General features: G+C 25.7%; 1 long non-coding RNA gene across 1 annotated transcript; it reads left to right on the top strand.

The window, feature by feature from the left end:
* The first annotated feature begins 9,303 nt into the window (after positions 1-9,303).
* On the top strand, positions 9,304-12,564 carry LOC128285255 (uncharacterized). The gene is made up of 2 exons (XR_008275717.1): positions 9,304-9,416; positions 12,334-12,564. It is a non-coding gene; the product is annotated as an uncharacterized LOC128285255 (long non-coding RNA).
* Positions 12,565-17,735: the final 5,171 nt, after the last annotated feature.

Raw genomic sequence — 17,735 nt, 5'->3', positions numbered from 1 at the left:
TAATAAGTTTATGTTTTGGTTGGTCAATTTTAAAAATTATAAAATTATCGTTAAACTATTTGAAAGTTTTTATTTAAGTCCCAAAACTATTCAAATGTTTTACTTAAGTCACTAAGTTGTTTTTATAAAACTTAAATAAAAACTTTTGAATAAATCAATGATCATTTTGTGACTTTTTATTTTATTTTTAATTACAAATTAACGAAAATTTTATTTATTCAAAAAACATTTTAAACACAATAGAATTAAATTATGGTTGAAGTAAAATTAAGTGTTATAAACTCAGGTTTGCTTCAATTAAATATTATATATTAACTTTGAAATAAATTGGCAAAAATAAACAAATATTTATACGTATATATATTTTTCTAATGCTTTTTTCCTACGTTTTTCAAATTGGCAAAAAAATAAATAAATTCATTTTTATATGAATTATATTGAAAGAAATTAATCTGAAAGATTGCACCAAGTAGGTCGACTCCATATATTTACTTACATATTTTACAACCTTTTTTAAAAATGTCCATATTAACATTTTTATAATATTTAAATAAGTTATTCAGTAGAGCCTAACACAAAAACAGCAATGAAAGGTCAATTTGATTTTAATGTAATATAAATAAATTTTAGTACATTAAAGAAAGTACTCATAAAATCTATCAAATATTCGCTGTACTATTTCAACTTTATTATAAATATAAAGAAACCACAAACTATCAACATCATTGTCCTTTTGTAAGCCGACAAAATATAGGTATTAAAACTTAATTAATTTAGTAGGTAGATCGAACGACAATGGATAACTTATAATTATAAAATGCAATATATAATATATAATAAAAAGTACCGGAGGATAAAAATTAAAAGGTAACTATACTTAATCTCACTGAATTATTGATAAGTTTATGTTTTGATCACTTAATTTTAAAAAGGTATAAAATAGTCATTAAATCATTTAAAAGTTTTTATTTAAGTCACTAAATTGTTAAAATAGTTTATGTATGGTATTTTCTGTTTGCATCTCTTACACCAATCGAAAACTCTCATTCTCATTCTCTTCTATAGTTAGGTTTTTTCTTATTAAACAACTTTGAACGACACGAGTCTGTGAACCAAAGTCCAAACAGTTTTCTTCTTCGATCTCCAACATTGATCGTTAGGTCGACTTGTTATTCTACTTGTCAATAGGTATTGATCTATTGTACCAATAATCGAATGATTCATTTGAAGCTTACTAGTTGGACTTTGGGGGAAAAAAAAACTAAGTAGCCTAGTGACTTAAATGAAAATTTTCAAATAGTTCAGTGATCACTTTCTAACTTTTTGAAGTTAAGTGACCAAAACATTAACTTACTAATAATTTAGTGATATTGGGAGTAGTTTACTCGAAATTAAAATATACCATAAATTCCTATATATTTCGTAAATTTAGAATTTAATCCTCCTACTTTTATTTCTAGGAATTTAGTCCATCTACTTTTCATATTTCAAAATTCATGTCCAATTGTTAATGTTATTAAGATTATTTTGTTAAACTCATGTTCATTATAATGTCATTTTTTTGTTAAAATGCTACAAAGTGAGTTTTTTTTCAAAATGTTGCACCAACAAATCTAAAAATAAATTAACAATGTTAATAATTGGAATTGAATTTTAAAATTTGAAAATTAGAAAGACTAAATTATTGGAAACAAAAATATAGAGACTAAAATTTTAATTTATGAAGAGTAAATGGACCTATAACATATTTAACCATAGAAAATAACACTATCAGAAATATTTAAACAAGTTAAATAGAAATTGTGATATGAATTTTTTCTCACATGTATAATATAAATAATTAATGTATAAAATATTTAATATATTTTTGAATAAAAAATATTTAGTATCTTAAACATATATAAAAGTTCAAACTCGATAATTAGATTTAATAATACAACTATATTTTTATGCATATAAATTTTATTTTTTATTTTATCAATAACAAATATTATTCTATATATTTAATGATAAAAGTTTTTATATCAATTAATAATTAAATATTTTTAATTTAATCAAAATTTGATATGCATGTCTACGAAATATAATGAACTATGGATTTTGATTCTTTAATTTTCAATTTTTTAATTTCTAATTTTCTATTATCTTTCACCGGTGTTAGGATTTAAAAAATAATTACTGTCTGTAAAATAATAAAAAATGAAATATGTGACAATACTTAAAATTTAATTATGAGTTTAATTTTTTTTTAAATCTGATAATTTATCAATTTTATTTGCAAAATTTAAAAAACTCAATAATTCATTAATGAAATAATTATTTCTAAAAAAATACATAATCATTCCCTATCTTTCTAATGAAAAAATTATTGAAAATTTCCTTTTGAACATAAATTATTATTACAATATAACATAAATTCATCCATAGTTGAATTTTAAATTCGATTTTAGAAATTAAAAATCAAAATTTATAAATTAAACCAATTGATATGACCAGTCATGTTCTATTGTGTTTTTTCTTAAATGGTAATAATATTTAGAATTAATTAGATACGACATGACACGTGGTTTACGGTCTGGCCAGCAGTAGCTACAATCCTCACAATCTGATTAGTGCACTTAATTTGATTAAAATTATATTTAAGCTAATTGAATTTTAAATTTTTTATTTATTAAATTAAATTACTTGAGAGGAAAAACCTTTAACTGGTCCAAAATATTTGGATTAATTTATTCTTACAATAAAATTATTGAAATTTTGATTGTTCTACCATGTTGTAAAACTTTAATTTCTATTTTTTTCATTAAACATAAAAATAAATAAAAATTGATTCTGTAACAAAATAAAATTTCACCACAATAAAACTTTAAAAAATTTGTGAAGTGAACTCTAAAAAGAAATGATAAAAAAAAAGGATGGGACAAACAAATTTGTTGTAATTATGTAATTATTGTCCCGATCAAATCTAAAAGGGTTAAATTATTTTTTGGTGCATTAATTTGTTAATTTTTTTTTCATATTAGTATATGAATCTTTTTTGGGTTCAAGTTAGACTCTGAATTTGATAATTGTTCTCACATTAAAGTTTAAGTTCTTTTTAATCTAAATTAGGCTATAAACTTGGCGACTATTGTAATGAACCGAAAGTTACGGTATCGGAAATTGAGTCTTGAGTCTTGTTTCGTGAAATTTATTCATGAATATTTATTAGAAATATTTATGAATTATAGTTGAATGGTTATTTAGTGTTTAATTAAGTGAAGTAGCTTGAATTTAGTTTAAAGGATTAAATTGCATAAGGAATAAAAGTTTAATTATAGATTAAAGAAGTAAAAGGGACTAATCTAGCAATTAGACCCTAAGTGCCATGTGTGTGAATGTATGATATAACATGTGTAATAGTTGGTATATATGTGTAATAGCTATAAGATATTTTATGTTATAGCTATTACACATGTTAATTATATTTTTATAGGTTAATAATAATATAATATAGTATAATGAATAAATAATAATGAGTAAAGAAACATAGAAAGAGTTACAGAGAGCAAACGTGAGAAAGAAAGAAGGAAAGAAAGAAAGAAAAGAAAAGGGAAATTTGAGGATTAAGGCCCTAAAGTTTAATTGGTAAGTTGTTTTAGCTCATTTTCTTATGATTTTTATGTTTATGGATGCCTAATTCAAAGTTCTACATGTATGAGGTTAAAATGAAGAAAATAGAAAATTTTTAGATATTGATTTAGTTGAATAAATTGAGGTTTTATGGGTTAAATTGATAGGAATTGAAGTTAGAAGTGAAAATTGAGTGATTTATTAAAAGAATTCTAAGTTAGGTTTAAATAGGGATTAAGTTGAATAGAGCTCAAAATTTATGTTTTATAATGAATTTTATGAGTTAGAAATTGTTAATGAGTTGATTAAAAGAGAATATGAAGCTTAAGTTAAAGAAAAAGATTAGTAATGGAAAAAGGACGAAATTGGAATTTTTGTAAAAGTTTGATAGAAAGTGAAAATGTGTTTTATGAATTAGTATATTGATGAATTTTAATTGTACGATTGTTAGTAGCAAACGTAGCACGGATACGTCATCAAAGAAGGAAAAGAGAAAGTGAACGAAGATATCGATTAAATTCGATAAATAGTGGTTTGTATTTCTATAAACCGAGCTTAATCGTTATTGCTATATTTGATATTTATATTGTATGAAAATGTGAATGAGGTAAGTATTTTACCATATTGAAATGAATGTGATTTTGAATACCCTATTAACAGTGTCGGGCTAGTCGGATATAGTTGACATGTCATAGGAATTGGAAGTATTGGGATATTCCGACATTGAGTCGATGAGACACTATGTGTCGACTCTTTGTTAAAGTTCGGATTTGTTCCGATGAAGTACTTTGTGTACTATAATGTTAAAGTTCGGATTTGTTCGATGAAGCACTATGTGCTTATCCCGGAGTGTGGGTTGGATCCGTGTATCCGTTAGTGTCCGAGTTATGTTAATAAGGGTAAATAAAGTAAAGGTTATTAAAGTACTGATTGATATTGAATAATAGCAATAATGTGTTTGAATTACCATGTTTTAAAGTTGATTAAGCTATTGTTTATGGAAATACCATGAGAGTATTCTCAGCGTACGGTTTGTTTCGGTGCGCAGGCTAGGTACGAAAGTATAAGGACTCAAGGATACAAGCCGATCCCCAAACTCAAATTGGTGAAGTTTCTATCTTTTGGAAAATGGCATTGTACCTAGGATGTCTTTTGGTTATATTGAAAGTATCTAAGTTGTTAAATGATATTTTGGTATGTTTTGTAAATGTTACCAAAACCTTAAGAATGGTATGTTTTGATATGTTAGTGAAGAGTAATAAGAGGAATTGTTGGTAAATGTTGTAGAAAGAAGAAATGAAGATGTTATAAACTTAGTTATCAACATTTTATACTAAAACAGATTTGGACAGTAACAGTAGTCCAACTTTGAAAATATACCAAAAATAGTATAAAGTGAATTAGATGATGAATAAAATATGTAATTGAAGCTTAATGAATCTATTTTATATGGAAGAAACAAAATTGGTAAAAGAGTTGTATTTTATGAGATATTTACGTCTTGGTGAAACAGGGTTAGAACAATTTCTGGATTCCCTATTCTGACTTTAGAAATTCACCATAAATTGTGTATTAAGAATTAGGACTCAAACTTTATATGTATGGATTCATTATTGAGTCTATTTTTAATTGAAACAAATGGCATAGTCATTGGATTTCTGTACAGGAAGAAATTTGATTCGAAGTGCACAAGGGTCAGAGTAGCTGAACCCTGAAACAGGGAGACTTCTTATAATAAACTGTACTAATTGGCCTGACCAAAATTCTAGAAAAAATTAGTAAGTAGATATATGAGTCTAGTTTCAGGAAAATTTACGGAATTGGATTTCTAGTTTCGTAACTCGAGATATGATTTTTTTAGCGACTGTGACGCAGATGGATAGTTTACTACGAAAACTGTTTAAGTGCTAAGATAAGTTTTGTAATGTCTCCTGCTTGACTCCGGCAACGGTCTCGGGTAGGGGGGACGTTACAACTATTCCCACATTAGGATTTAATCTTTTTTTTTTCAAGTTAGTCATTGAAAACTCTAAAATTCAAGCCTCAACGTTAGAAAATTTGTCAAGTTCGTACTCCAATATGGTAACAAATGTCAAGTTTAAATGCCGACAAAAAAAATTTAAGTCCCAATATGAGAACAATTATTTAGTTTAAGTTTCAATGTGAAAATAATTGTTAAGTTCAAAGTCTAACTTAAAAAAAAAAAAGGTTTAAGATCAAATTTGACGATAAAAATTCCTAATTAATATGATATAGATGTTTTAACAATTTAGTTGAATCTAAAATGTATTTTTAATTTCACCAATTTACGAAAAAAGGTGTCATAAATATTTTACATTTTATAGTAAAAAGTAAAAGTTAAAAACCATCAAATTATAGAGGATTAAAGGGTTAATATATAGAGAGTTATTTGAACTTGATAATTTGTATTTATTTAGTATTTAATTTTTTACTTAATTATTATTTAAATTTAGAAACCATAAGTTAACTCGATACTTTTTTAGGTATTTGATTGATACTATTAAAATATATTAACGTGACACTTATAATCAATAACACGATGATATGTGGTGACCTCATATATCGAGGCGTTATAAAATAACTAAATTGACTTATAATTTTCAAATTTAACTATAAGTTAATCCAAATAATTTCAAATATAAAATATTTATAAAATTTTCAAGTAAATATATATTACCCCAAAATTAAGTCATTGAAAGAGGAAAATATAAAACTCTCTATATAAAGACCTTGCAGCTGCTTTCTACGTAAAAACTGGAATAATGGCAGGATTTGACAGCCTGGTTCCGTCATTAAATGAAATGCCCATTAATAATGCAATAATATTTAATATATTATTTAGTACTCGATTTTGATTTTTTTAATATTGTATTTGTGATCATTTTCAGTGTAATTTGATATTTGTATTTGATAATAATTATATATTTAAATATTTAAAAGTATAAAGTTAATTTTTAGTGTTTATTTAAATTTTAGAGTTAATTTGATAAAATTAATTGCTAATGTTATTAAGTTTAAATTTTTCATGATATTGTTAATAGAATAAATTTAAGGTTAAAATTAGAAATTTGTTTAATTTGTCAAAATTGTCTGATAGATGTGATTTGATTCGGTTTTAGAATTGAGTTTATGAAAGTTAATTGTTAATATCATTAGCTCATTATGAATTTTCATAAATCAACCCCAAAATCTAAATTAAATATTAAAATTAACATTATTATCATCATATACTAAAATGTATATATTTTTATCAAATACATGTGCCATATGAAACAAGAAATAATACAAATACTACACAAATGTCAAACTCGAATACTAAATTGTACATTAAACTTTTAAACAAAGTAATAAAGATTAAAATAACGACGTTTTCATTTTTTATTATTTTCATGTAAAATGTTTGTTTCAAACATTTAACAAATTGAATGTTTAAATATTCAACTTAAACTTAAAACAAATTACTTTAACTCAATTGTTGAATAATTTTTTTGTAGATATAATTTTAATATTAAAATTGTTTTTCACTCGTTATGTTGAAATTTTAGATATCACGAGGTTTGAACAGTAAACACTGTTTATTTGAGCCTAAAAGATTCCCTGGGATATCCATTGGTTTTGGCTGTTGGTAATAATTATTAGGTAAATTTAGCAATGATGAATAAATTGAAGTCTATATCTTAATCATTCCACTTTAAAAATTTAAAATTAATTATTAAATTATTAGAAAATTTTATTTAAGTTATTAAAATTTGTTAAAATATTTACTATATAGTCTTTCTTGTTTACATTGTATGTAATGTATCAACTTTTAAATCATTATTTAAAACTCGCTAATTAAATTTAAAAAATTTAACAACATAATAACTATTTTATAATTTTTAAAATTAAATTAATTAAAATATAAACTTGTACTTAAGTGAAATTTACCCACCTCGAGATGCAATTCAAAATTTTCTTTTTCCTTTCGGGATTGGCCTAAGCTAAAAGGGCTAGTTCAACGGTGGTTTACACTTTGCTGAAAATAATCGTATAATAGATAGTTTATGGAAGGTGGCATCCATCTCGGTTAAAGAGAGCGTTTTTTCCCTGTTCTTGAGAGTGGATTTTTTTCGTGAAATCATGTAATGATAGCCTATTCATAGTGTAGGGTCATGTCATGTGAATGTGATCGGGCTGATATACATGTAACATCTCCATTTATTTATGTTTATTTATTTTAAGTTTATTTCTATTTATTAAAAATTTAAAATTGCATTTGTTTATTTAAATTATACGTGTTTATGTTTATTCATTTAAGTTAAATAAACATGTTTACAAATAATGTTAATGAATAATAAATAAACAAACAAATAATAAATATATATTTTTGTAAAATATAAATATTAATAATTATATTATAAATAAATAAAGCATGCACGCAAACAATGATAATTTTAGTAATATATAATAATCGAACAATAAACAAGCTTTAAACAAGCTTCTCATGAATATAATAAATTGAATAAGTTTAGATCATATCTGATTTATTTAATAAAAGGATATTAAAATTTTGTTTATATTTATTTTATTTAATTTAATAAACAAATATAAACTAAATTGATACTGATTAAGTCTTAACTTAATTAACATAGGTATTGTTGCCAATGTAAGAGAACGTGAGTTCAAATACGCTAAAACGTATTATTTTCTAATTTATATGTTAAAGAGAAACTATAAATAATTTTAAGAAAAAAACTGTAGTACTGTAACACCCCCTACCCGTATCTATTGTCGGAATAAGGTACGAGGCATTACCGTAGTTTACTGAACATTTTCAGATAATTCTGAGTCATTTATTATTCTTATTTTGAAAATAATCATAACGTCTCTCTATTGGGCCCTCGAAGCCCCAAACATACATTAGAAACCAACCGGAATTAAATCGGGATAATAGAATTTTTTTTTTTGCAAAATCTTAAATTATATTTTCATCTAAGTACTTACCATTTCAATGCTCCTTATAATTAAATGTGTTACCATTCAATCAATAGTTGACACTTGTCTAAGCGTCAAACAACATCATTGTTTTGCACATATTTCATATAAATTCAACATTGATATACCTATTTTCTCGACATATCACCCTTGAGTTTAATAATTGTCTTTACTTACATAATTTCCTTATATCAACATACCAAAGATAATCATATATGTACATGTCATGAAACATATCATTCTCTTACCGTTTCTTCATAAGTATATATCATTCATTTCATTATATCTGTGACAGCCCTATTCTGACCTTAGTCGGGAAGTGATTTCGGGACCGCTAAACCGAGTCGTAGAAATAATTGAATATAATATTTTATGTCTAAAATATGTGATTATGCATGTGTGAAATTTGAATGCTTTGATTTTTTTCAATTTGAATGTGTTTCTAAATAAAAAGGACTTATGTGAGAAGCTTTGAATATATGTGTGGCTTATTTTAAGTGATTAATTATTGAATGGTGCAAATAAGTGGGTTTGCATATCAATTTGCCACTTTTAATGTTAGTGGCCGACCATGATGGTTTTGGTGAGCAAAATAAGCATATTTTATATGTATAATAATGAATTGATATTTTTTTAAGTAGTTTATTGATATAGTCATTATTATATAGTTTATTGATAAAAATAAAATAAGAATTTGGTGAAGTAAACAAGAACTCATCTTTGTTTCTTCACCTAGCTGAAATTCATAAAAAGAAGAAGAGTGAAAGATGGTTTTGGGACCGTTCGGTCAATTGGAGGCAAATTTGAAGGTAATTTGATGTGTTTTTGTAAATTGTTGATGAATTTGTGTTTCTCTTCTTTTTCTAGCCGAAACCCACTTGATAAATTTAGTTTATGAGGCATTTTAGATTCGGCCTTAGTGAAAATGAGTGAGGATATTTGAGTTGAGGATAGAAGATAGTAAACAAATGTTCAATGGACAATTTGATACCAAAATTCATATGTTTATGAGCTTGTTTTTTAAAAGTATGTTACATGTTAGTGATTAGTTCATGAAGGGATTTTCGGTTATGTTTGTTTTGTATGAGTAATGGATCGTTGAGTTCATGCTATTATGAATAAAATTGATTAAGAGAGGCTTGAGATAATTAAATATGCATGTTGGTGGTAAGATGAGCATTTGGTTTTGGACTTTTAAGTGTTGTTAAATACTTTGAATAATATATATAAATGGCTTTGATATGTGAAATTCGGCCAAGTGGTTATAAGCATGATTTTAGAAATTCAATGATATTCGGCCAATTTGAATAATTCATGGCACCTCAAGCAAATTAGTTTTAGATGTTATTAAATATATAATTAGCCGAATGTGTATATGTATGCTATGAGGTGGTTTAGCTTAAAGAAAATTAAGGTGCTCGGAAGGTGATTTCCGTGGATAATTTAAGTAATGAAATTTAATTTCTGTTATGTAAAGTAATGGCATTACCATTTGTAAATTGAGTAGTTAAAATTGTTGATTGAGCATCAAGAGCTTAAGGGGACAAACTCGGATCGAGGAAAAAATAAACGTAGTCGTGTAGTCGATATAGTCGTACGATAACTTTTGAGGTAAGCTCTTAAACGATTAAGTTAAATTTATGTGTTTAAAGATTAAATGAATATAGAATAAAGTTTTAGTATATGTGATATATAAATATATATATTTTCGAATGATTAATAATGTTCATAATATGAGCCGAAAATGGCTAGCTTACTCGATTGAATTGTGCATATATGATCTCTGTGTTTCGGTTAAGTAATGGTAAATAGAATGAGTATGAATTTAATGAGGACTATGTGTGATAGCCAAATGTCTTATGAACTAATATGTGTGAATGGTATTTTGAATACATGAGATAAGATGGAATAACCGAAAGCATCATGAGTTAAGACGTGAATAAAATACTATGAATTTCTTGTAAATGTCGAATAGTGAATACATTTGGCTATGAAATTATGCTTTAAATTCTTGAATGTATTTGAAATCAATATAAGGAAATGGTATTTTAATAAATTATGTGATGAAATTACCAAATGAAGTATGAGATGAATTGTGGATTAATGTTACAAAGTAAGTGAAACTATTAATGTGATTAGGAAATTGAAGAAGGGAAATTGAGATCTTAGTAAGTTCTTAAGTGTTTGAACTTTTGGAAATTTAAGAGTAAATTGTAATAGATCTGCTTGGGACAGCATCAATAACGTATAAATTGTTGGAGTTGAGTTAGAGGCTTAATAAATTATGTAATTAAAGCTTGAGTCTATTTCTAGGGAAAATTAACGGCACTTGATTTGGAGTTTCGTAGCTCCAGTTACAAATAATTTAATAACTGTTGCTCAGGAAGACAGCTTGTAGTGAATTTGTGATTATGTTGTAAACATTGATAAAACTGTTTGAGTTGCTTATAAGATATTGATTAAAACCATATGTGATTTTTGAATTGTGACGTTAGGAAATGATATATGAGTGTTAGATGGATCTTTGATGTTAAAATTTGTGAAATTATAAGTTTATAAGTATTGAATTATTAGAGATGAACATGTCATTGCCGAATGTAAAATAAAATGTTAAATAATTGTATTTAAGAACATGTTTGATTAAATATTGGTAATCAAGGTACCGAATCCATATTAAAATGAGGCTATAAGCCATGAATGACTAGTATACCTAGTCGATTTTGATATTATGAAATTGATGTATAAGATATGTATATATGGTGAGGCCGAAATGGCTAATATTAAATGTGTGCAAGTTATCTGAATGGCCTTTATGAAAATGTGTGCTATCTTATTTGTATAGTGAAGCCGAATGGTTACTTAGAAATGTAATATGGCTGAGTGGTTATTTAAATGAAAGCAAAGTATATGATGTATTAACAAGTAATGATAAAAACATTATCTTATATATGTGCTTGTGTATGTGGTGTGACCGAACGGGCAAGTGTGAAATGTACATATGTTTATGTGTATATAATGTGGCCGAATGACCAATTGTGAAAAGTGTGTATTATTAGATATTTGATGAGGCCAAAGTTAGTAAAAAGTATATAAAATAAATTGTCTTTGAGATCAGATCCGAGTTTAAAGTCCCGTAGGCTTCGTGCTGGTGTTATGTTCGGGTTTTGTACCTTGCAGGCCAAGTGCTAGTGAATTTGATAAAGTATATGACTACGAGATCCTATGCTAAGATGATAAATTGAAGTTGTATTACACATTAAGTGATTCAGGTATGTGATATATATATTATATATGTGAGATTGATCTGACGAGAATTAAGAATGTGTAATGAGAAGCATATGAAAAGATGTTGTAAATTCATATGTATATTTGTATATGTGTGCATTCAGTTATTATGCAAACTTACAAGATAGTTTTTGATATGCCATTTAACTATGAATGTTGAAAGTAAGTGTGGGTAAGAAATGATACACTAGTGAAATTTGAAAGAATTAAAGTTAATCCAGAAGCTTGTAAATACTATGTTTATATGAGTTTGAATATAAACGGAGTAAAATGATATGTGTTTGTGCATAATCAGCCAAATAGTATTGTACTCAGAAAGTGTTATGTGATTTCGAACATTTGGTTTGTTTTTTTTAAAGTTCAACTGTTTAAATTGCTTAAGACTTACTAAGCTTATGAAAGCTTACTTTGAATATTATGTTTCTCTGTTTATTTTTGTAGATCGTTTACTCTTACTATTAGCTCGAGGATCGTCAACACTTCGTCACACTATCTACTATTGTGGTAATCATGTGATTTGGACTTAGCTTATGGCATGTATAGGATAGACTATAAGTAGAATGATATTTTGACTATTGTATATAAGCCATGCGAATATGGCATCTTATGGAAGTTTACTTTTATAATTTTTAAATTCGATCTTTGTTTGTGTCTATTAGTTATATAAATAAATGATCTTTTATTTAAGAAAATGTTCAAAATTTTACTGTTCTGATCCGATTCCTAATTTATGGTAACGTCTCGTCCTATTCCGGCGACGGTTACGGGATAGGGGTGTTACAATAGCAATATTTCATGCTCCATCATTTCCATATATTTTATGTATATTTATTCCGATAACAGCTTATATCAAACTTAACATAAATTATATTCCATGTACTTATACTTATTTCGTTTATCTATCTTCATAATTATTTCATACAACTATTTTGTACATATATTTCCATATGACCAGTTCTTGTAAACATTTCACACAACCATTTCATATAACCATTCATCATCTGATACATATTACCTAAATATCAATTGTTCAATAAATGTCATAGCGTCTCCCATCCACGGTCTTATTTATCTTTGACATGATGCCGTAGTGTCTTTCAACTATGGTCTTACTCATTTTTTGTCATGTTGCCATGGTATCTTTCAACCATAGTCTTATTCATTTCATGTCACGCTGCCATGGTATCTTTCAACCATGGTCTTACACATTTCATATCATGTTGTCATGGTATCTTTCAACCATAGTTTTACACATTTCATATCATGTTGCCATGGTATCTTTCAACCATGGTCTTACACATTTCATTTCAGAGAGCACACTCCCGCGAATCTCATCTTTATAGCGGGATTACCAGTCCAGGCTAAATCCCCTTGTTCTATTGATTTCAATCTTCATATTGATTTTCTCTCTCCTTCAGCTTCTATTTCTTGAATCCAACTTGATATTTTAACTTCCATAGCCTCTTTAACATTTTTTTCTCTTGGTAGCTATGGGAATTCTTTTGATTTTTGGGTGAAAATGGTGAATTTTTGATTGAAGGACCAAATTGTAAAGAAAATAAAGTTTCTTTCTTCCTTTTCTCTCCATACGTTGGGTGCATGGGAAAAAAGATAATGATTCTTCATCTTTCTTTCCTTATATATACTAAATAAAATAATAATAAAATAATAAAATACAATTTAAAAATTAAATTAAAATATTAATAAACTAATATTTATTTATTTAATCTAAAATATCTCCAACATCATCATTGCTTTCTAGATTTCTCTCTCTTCCAATTGACCATTTTGCCCTTCATTATCTTTTAAAATTCCATCCTTGAGTCATCATTTAATTTGATAAAATTACAATTTAGTCCCTCATAGTTCTTCATCTATTCAATTTGGTCCTAATTCATCCATTTTCGTTAATTTCTAGATTATTCCAATCTTAAAATATTTATACTATTGGTCCTTCAACTTTTTCATATGTACACTTTAACCCCTCAAATATTGAGTATTTACTCTTGTGCAACAAAATTTTTCTCACTTTTACAATTTAGTCCTTTCATAAATTAATATATCATAATATACTTCTCAATTTTGACATAACTCAGAATTTCCCTTTTTGTCACTTTATTTCCTTATTTTACTATATCAAGGATAATATCTTACTGTAAAAATTTTCGTGGTATCACAAATACAGCCTGTATTATCATTACCTACCACCCACTACAACAACTAAAAAATAAGGCTATTTTACTAAATTAACCCAAAAAATTCTGATATTTACAAAAATGATTTAGGTTAAAAAACAATCACCAAAATGACTTGAAATGAACAGTAGAATGGGGTTGTGGCCTGTCAATGGCTAGCACCAACTCGTATTTTGCACCCATGATTGCCTGATGATTGTGTCAGGCTTTAAAAAATTGATTTTTTTAGTTTTGGCCTGTCAATGGCCGGCACTAGGGTATTTTTTTTTAAATTTGTATCATACTGGTATACAAAAATACGAGTTTTTAAAAAAAAAAATTGATATTGGCCTGTCAATGGCCGACACGTATTTTGGTGCCGACCATTGACATGCCAGCACCAATTTTTTTTTTTAAAACTTGTATTTTGATGCCGGCCATTGACACGCCAACACCAAATTTTTTTTGAAAACTCGTATTTTGGTGCTGGCCATTGATAAACCAGCACAAAAAAAAATTGAATTTTTTTTAATACTGGTGCATGCCATTGACAGGCTAGCACCAAATTTTTTTTTTAAAAAACTTATTTTTTTGTATACTAGTATGATACAACTTAAAAAAATACTCTGGTGCCGGCCATTGACAGGCCAAAACTAAAAAAATCAATTTTTTAAAGCCTGACACAATTATCAGGCAATCATGGGTGCAAAATACGAGTTGGTGCCGGCCATTGACAGGCCACAACTCCATTCTACTGTTCATTTCAAGTCATTTTGGTGATTGTTTTTGAATCTGAGTTATTTTTATAAATATTAAATTTTTTCGGATTAATTTAGTAAAATAGTCAAAAAAAAAAAAAAAAAACTCATGAGGAAAGTAATTTAAATCTGAAATTTTTCTGGCATTTAACCTGCTTGGTAAATGGTAATAAAGAGAAACCAGTCTTATTTTGTCTTAAAAGACCACTAGTAATTTTATCATATACATATGTATGAAAATTATATATTTATAATATAAATATGTGTTGAAAAACTAATATTAATAAATTAATAAAATGTATGGTTTAAAATTAATTAATAAAAAAAATACATGCAACATGTACAATATTAAAATGAAAAGAAATAGATTAAATTGGAAGTGAAACAAAATTAAACACATAAATACATTAGATTAATAATATATTAAATGAACTACAATGGTTTATTATGGTATTATCATCAATCTTAAGTTGATGTCGACTTAATTTGTGATACTAACTCAATTAATAATATTATTAATATATATACAATTGATAGAGGTGATATAATTATTCACAAAAAAGAAAAAGATAGAGGTGATACAGTATGGATAATAAAATTAAAATGTATAAAAATATATTACAATAAATATTTAGTTTGATGGAAAAATTAAATTTTATTGACCCAAATAGCATGAGTTCAAATATCATTATATGTAGAAATTATTTATTGTTTTTAAAATGAAAAGACTAAAATATCTTTGGATAATATAACTTATTTTAAATACAGTATGATACTTTTTGTAATTTTTCTAGTTGAATTGGTGCCTCACGACTCGTGACACAAACTCGGTTAGGGGTTTAAATAATAATATAGATGATATTTAGGGTGTGTTTTACAAATTGAAAAACTAAGTACTGAATTTTAAATGCTAAAATTTTATAAATGTTGAATTTATATTAGTAAAATATTTGATAAATTTGTTAACATAAGTATTGAATATAATTATGTTGTTTAATAAAATGAATATTAATTTAAAAAGATTATTAATTATTAATTTTAATCTTATTAATATTAATATTAATATTATATTATTTTGGATAGCTTTGGATGAAAGATAAATATGAAATTCAATAATATTGTTTTAAAATAATTTAATTCAATTTTTAATAGAATAAAATTAATTTAAAATTTTCTACATTAAATTATAAGCCTACCTATTTATCTTATTTAATATTTTTGAAAATAATTAAAATAATTGTGAAACACAGTTAAAATATAAAATATTAAATTTTTTAATAATTTATCAAACATACCTTTAATATTTTTCATTAAAAATCATAATGAATTATTCACATATAATATAATCACCAAGATCCAATAAAATTAGTTGTATTGAACCCATTACACGAGTCTTCAATAAAGAGTTTGATGACCCAAATTCCTATATTTCTCAGATATTTAGCATGGGCTTTTAGGACCAAGGTGGTCTAATTACCCAGCCCGGCTCTTCAGCCATGCGAAACCAATTATTTAGGGTGATAATGATTCAATTCACATCGATTTTGAAAGAAAAATATTATATTATATTTTGATTAAAAAACAGAGTTAATTCTTGAAAAATCCTAAATTATGATCCTTATTTAAAATTGATCCTCAAACTTTAAAAAGTTTTAATTATAATCAAATTTTCGATGTTATATTAATCAAGTCTTTCTATTATTGAAACTAATAATTCAACCATTAAATGTCATGTAAAATTTTATGAAATATAATTTAAAATAAAAACTTTAAAGAAGAATAAAATGTTGCCACATAACTTTTAAAATTAAAGTAAAACCGAAAAAAAGGAGTGAGAATGATAGTTTTTTTGTAAAAGTTTCAAGAATTTCATAACCAAGACTTTCACAACATCCATCTTTACTATATTCTCTAAAATTTTCATTTTGAATCATGTCACATAAGATTTGGTATATCAATTAAATTAACGATTTTAATAACAAGAGGACCCTATTGATGTAACATCAATAATTTAAAGATATAATTAGAATATTTTAAAATTTGAGGACCAATTTAAAATAAAATTATAATTTGAAGTTATTTGGTGCAATTAACTCAATAAATTAAACAAAAGATCAAAGGTTCCTCCCAATCAATTTTTTAAGTATATAAAATTCTAACTTGTTTTCATTAATTTAAATATATAATATATTTTATATTTGTTATAAATTAATTTTTAAATTAAGTTCAATCCAAATACTTGAAATTTTTAACTTATAAATTTAAAATAAAATGGAATAAATTTAAATAATAATCTAATCAAACTGAAATCAAATCAAAGATTATACTTTGAATCTATTTTTATTTTCTCTGATTTTTTTTATCAGCCCTAACTCAAATAATTTCTATTAGAATGTTCATCGTCAAATTCAGAACCCAATATAGATATTGATGGGAGGCAAATGAATGAGTAATTGGGCTCTATTCCCCCATACATTCTTTTTGTTAAAAGGTAATGCCGCAGGTGATTGAGGTATCTATGGGCCAAATTGGGCCGAGTTTATATATGGTACTAACAACAATAAGTTATAGTAGAGGTCATTTTACTATGATTTTTTTTATTAAATTATAAAAGATTACAAAATAATCATTAAATTATGATCTTTATTAGTCACTTAATTATAAAAATTTACAAAATAAATTATTCAACTATTCAATTTTATCTTTTCTGTCATCCGTTGGCTAATGTAAAAATGTAAACACCAAAAGATCCAAGATAGTTGGGTGGCTAAAAAATATAAAATTAAATAATTGAGTGACTATTTTAAAACTTTTCATAGTTGGATGACAAAAAAAGAGTTAAGTCTCTATTAATGTAGTTTACCCTATTATATATTGTTATTCATATTTAGTTTGATAAAAAGTTTAAAAT

Source organism: Gossypium arboreum, chromosome 12, assembly GCF_025698485.1.
Source record: "Gossypium arboreum isolate Shixiya-1 chromosome 12, ASM2569848v2, whole genome shotgun sequence".
Classification (NCBI taxonomy): Eukaryota; Viridiplantae; Streptophyta; class Magnoliopsida; order Malvales; family Malvaceae; genus Gossypium; species Gossypium arboreum.
This window is presented reverse-complemented; position numbering and strand designations above follow the sequence as displayed.